This window comes from Alosa pseudoharengus, unplaced genomic scaffold, assembly GCF_046254945.1.
Source record: "Alosa pseudoharengus isolate Yale_2024_CS ecotype anadromous, Long Island Sound unplaced genomic scaffold, YU_APseudo_1.1 YU_APseudo_1.1_scf_11, whole genome shotgun sequence".
Taxonomy (NCBI): Eukaryota; Metazoa; Chordata; class Actinopteri; order Clupeiformes; family Clupeidae; genus Alosa; species Alosa pseudoharengus.
In genome coordinates this window covers 40121818-40126817 of record NW_027468576.1, presented here as the reverse complement: position 1 = coordinate 40126817, position 5000 = coordinate 40121818, and positions in this window count along the sequence as shown.

The window sequence follows — 5000 nt, the reverse complement described above, 5'->3', positions numbered from 1 at the left end:
AAAAGGCAAAGGTTAGAGATATAATCAAAAGTTGTTGTAGCAGCAATATGTGACAATGGGCCCACAATAGGCCCACACTTAGTAGTTGATCAAGAGTCAATATATGACTGAAAAGATTATCATCAGCCTGGTAATTAGGATCCTTACAGAATCTCACTGCACTCTTCTTCTTAAATATCTCACTGCACTCTTCTTCTTAAATATCTCACTGCACTCTTCTTCTTAAATATCTCACTGCACTCTTCTTCTTAAATATCTCACTGCACTCTTCTTCTTAAATATCTCACTGCACTCTTCTTCTTAAATATCTTACTGCACATCCCCCTGAATCAAAGTCACAAGCACTTTAATTTTTCAATAAACCCTCTTTGCAACATAAATGTCATAAATGTCCCCTCTGTCTGTCTGATGAGATGATGGTGTGGTGGGCAGTATGATGGTGTGGTGGGCAGTATGATGGTGTGGTGGGCAGTGGGGTATGATGGTGTGGTGGGCAGTATGATGGTGTGGTGGGCAGTGTGATGGTGTGGTGGGCAGTATGATGGTGTGGTGGGCAGTGGGGTATGATGGTGTGGTGGGCAGTATGATGGTGTGGTGGGCAGTATGATGGTGTGGTGGGCAGTGTGATGGTGTGGTGGGCAGTATGATGGTGTGGTGGGCAGTGGGGTATGATGGTGTGGTGGGCAGTATGATGGTGTGGTGGGCAGTATGATGGTGTGGTGGGCAGTGGCGTATGAGATGGTGTGGTGGGCAGTATGATGGTGTGGTGGGCAGTGGGGTATGATGGTGTGGTGGGCAGTATGATGGTGTGGTGGGCAGTATGATGAGTATGATGGTGTGGTGGGCAGTATGATGGTGTGGTGGGCAGTATGATGGTGTGGTGGGCAGTGGGGTATGATGGTGTGGTGGGCAGTATGATGGTGTGGTGGGCAGTATGATGGTGTTGTGGGCAGTATGATGGTGTGGTGGGCAGTATGATGGTGTGGTGGGCAGTGGGGTATGATGGTGTGGTGGGCAGTATGATGGTGTGGTGGGCAGTATGATGGTGTGGTGGGCAGTGGGGTATGATGGTGTGGTGGGCAGTATGATGGTGTGGTGGGCAGTGTGGTATGATGGTGTGGTGGGCAGTATGATGGTGTGGTGGGCAGTGGGGTATGATGGTGTGGTGGGCAGTATGATGGTGTGGTGGGCAGTATGATGGTGTGGTGGGCAGTATGATGGTGTGGTGGGCAGTATGATGGTGTGGTGGGCAGTATGATGGTGTGGTTGGCGTATGATGGTGTGGTGGGCAGTATGATGGTGTGGTTGGCGTATGATGGTGTGGTGGGCAGTGGGGTATGATGGTGTGGTGGGCAGTGGGGTATGATGGTGTGGTGGGCAGTATGATGGTGTGGTTGGCAGTATGATGGTGTGGTGGGCAGTATGATGGTGTGGTGGGCAGTGGGGTATGATGGTGTGGTGGGCAGTATGATGGTGTGGTGGGCAGTATGATGGTGTGGTGGTTGGCGTATGATGGTGTGGTGGGAAGTAAGATGATGTGGTTGGCAGTGGCGTATGATGGTGTGGTGGGAAGTATGATGGTGTGGTGGGAAGTATGATGGTGTGGTGGGAAGTGGCGTATTATGGTGTGGTGGGAAGTATGATGGTGTGGTGGGAAGTATGATGGTGTGGTGGGAAGTGGCGTATGATGGTGTGGTGGGAAGTATGATGGTGTGGTGGGAAGTATGATGGTGTGGTGGGAAGTATGATGGTGTGGTGGGAAGTGGCGTATGATAATTGGCAGTTGCCCCAGCCAGTCACAGCAGTGGAACACCTCCTCTTCTCCCACCACTGCAGCATTCCACAGAGGCTTTCTCTGTTCCGTCACCTTAATCCATCTCTCCGTCTCACAGCCGAGATACGCGTGTGTGTGTGTGTGTGTGTGTGTGGGGTGTGTGTGTGTGTGTGGAGTGTGTGTGTGGGGGGTGGCCTGAACCCCCCTTCTTCTCTTCCTCTTCCATTCTCTTCTGTTCCCTCACTTTTCTTTTCTTCTTTTCTCTTCTCTTTCCTCCCTCCCCCTCTCCTTCCACACATCCCCTGCCTGTCTGCCTGGGTGTGTGTGTGTGTGTGTGTGTGTGTGTGTGTGTGTCTGCACCATGTCTGCAGTATGGAGATCAAGACCAGACAGCACTTACTGTAAATAAATAATGTATGATAGACAGGCTGACAGCCTTACTCTCTGTGCCCACGCCACGTGTGTGTGTGTGTGTGTGTGTGTGTGTGTGTGTGTGTGTGTATGAGCACTGTATGTGTGTGTGTGTCTGTGTGTGTGTGCCTGTGTATGTGTGTGTGTGTGTACTGTACGTGTGTGTGTGTTTCTGTGTGTGTGTGCGGGTGGGTGTGTGCCTGTTTATGTGTGTGTGTGAGTGTGTGTGTGTGTGTGTGTGTGTGTGTGTGTGTGTGTGTACTGTATGTGTGTATGTGTGTGTGGCTACCCACCCCAGCAGCACCCTAGAGAGGGTGGGTGGGGGCAGGGGTAAGAGGCTAGGGTGGGTTGCCAACTTTCTGATATGAAAATAAGGAATGGGGGGGGGGGGTCGTGGGGTTCAGGGGGTATATACACTTCAGTTAGTAGCGGGTATTTATATAGGCTATGTTTGTGTGTGTGTGTGTGTGTATTGCAGCATGTATATCAAGAAAATATGCACTTGTTTACTAAATAGTGTATCATTTTACAAAATTGTGGCCCTGTTTCCTAAATAATGTCAAATGAACGCACAATAGCCTATTTACTAAAATGAGAGCACAATATACTACATTCTATGCACAATCTAGTCAAATGAGCGCACATTCTCACAATATACTACATTCTATGCACAATCTAGTCAAATGAGCGCACGTTCTCACAATATACTACATTCTGTGCACAATCTAGTCAAATGAGCGCACGTTCTTACAATATACTACATTCTGTGCACAATCTAGTCAAATGAACGCAGTTCTCACAATATACTACATTCTGTGCACAATCTAGTCAAATGAGCGCACGTTCTCACAATATACTACATTCTGTGCACAATCTAGTCAAATGAGCGCACGTTCTCACAATATACTACATTCTGTGCACAATCTAGTCAAATGAACGCACATTCTCACAATATACTACATTCTGTGCACAATCTAGTCAAATGAGCGCACATTAGTCAAATGAGCGCACATTCTCACAATATACTACATTCTGTGCACAATCTAGTCAAATGAGCGCACATTCTCACAATATACTACATTCTGTGCACAATCTAGTCAAATGAGCGCACATTCTCACAATATACTACATTCTGTGCACAATCTAGTCAAATGAGCGCACATTCTCACAATATACAAAAAAAAATCTTACAATGACGCCTCCGGGGGTCCGTATTGAATTAATGTAGCTACTAGCAGGGGTAATTAATGTAGCTACTAGCCTAGCCATCACAGGGGTAATTAATGTAGCCTACTAGCCTAGCCATCACAGGGGTAATTAATGTAGCTACTAGCCTAGCCATCACAGGGGTAATTAATGTAGCCTACTAGCCTAGCCATCACAGGGGTAATTAATGTAGCCTACTAGCCTAGCCATCACAGGGGTAAGGGACGAGGGGGGACAGAGGTAAGGGGCAGGGGTAAGGGGCGAGGGTGGGGGTATGTGGTAAGGGGTGGGGTAAGGGGTAGGGGGCAGGGGTAAGGGGTGGGGGAGGGTGGTGTCTGACCATCTGAGTAAAATCTCATAGGCAGCACATGGCCGACTGCTGACGGCTCATTGAAGAACACCGCGAGATATCCTTTAAACAGACGTCTTATTTCAATAGCTCCCTGACATCATGTTTAATGATCACACACACACACACACACACACACACACACACACACACACACACACACACTACACACACACACACACATCATGTTTAATGATCAGGGCTTGCAGGGAAGGACAGGTACAAATCAATGGGATTAGCCGAAGGACTCCATCGCCGTATCGACAGAACTCCTGGTTTCCATGGTCACAGACACAAACAAAGCTATCTTCGGAGGACAATCCTGAGATGGAAGGATGGAAGGATGGATTAGAGAGACATCACGGGAGAAATATTCAAGGACAGACAGCGAGAGCAAAAGAGGTCAAACAGTGGTTTGAATGTTTAAAGAGCGGGGTCATCGCTGCATCCCTGAGAGCCAATGTAAACAGAGCTGGAACACTGTGGAGAGCAGGGAGGGGGGGGGCAGTGTGTGTGTGTGATGGGTGCAGTGTGTGTGTGGGGGGGGGGGGTTGTGAGTGTGTGTGTGTGTGTGGGGGGGGGGGGTTGTGAGTGTGTGTGTGTGGCGGGAGTTGTGAGTGTGTGTGTGTGGGGCTGGGTTGTGAGGGTGTGTGTGGGCTGGGTGTGTGGGTTGGTGGCGTGAGTGTGTGTGCGGGGGGGGTTGTGAGTGTGTGTGTGTGTGTTGGGGGGGGTTGTGAGTGTGTGTGTGGGGCTGGGTTGTGAGAGTGTGTGTGTGTGTGTGTGTGTGTTGGGGGGGGTTGGGTGTGCGGTGCTCAGGCTGTAGCCTGGAGTCAGAGGAGAAAAGGGTTGTTGATATGACGTCCTGGTACGGGGGGGGTTAGTGTCTCCCCAGCGTGCCAAGAAGTCAGGTCGTGTCAGTAGGGATCTTTGTACACAGGCTTCTTTGACTGCTGCTGCTGCTGCAGTTACACTCATAGGCCACTGACACACACACACACACATACACACAGAGGGGGAGGTGGAGGTGTGTGTGGTGGAGGTGTGTGTGGTGGAGGGGAGGTGTGTGTGGTGGAGGTGTGTGTGGTGGAGGGGTAAGACGAAGTGCAGGAGGGAGGGGTTGCGGGAGGTGATGCTAGTGGTTGTGAGGGAGGAGGTGATGCTAGTGGCTGTGAGGGAGGAGGTGATGCTAGTGGTTGTGAGGGAGGAGGTGATGCTAGTGGTTGTGAGGGAGGAGGTGATGGGGCTTGCCTGATAATTCTT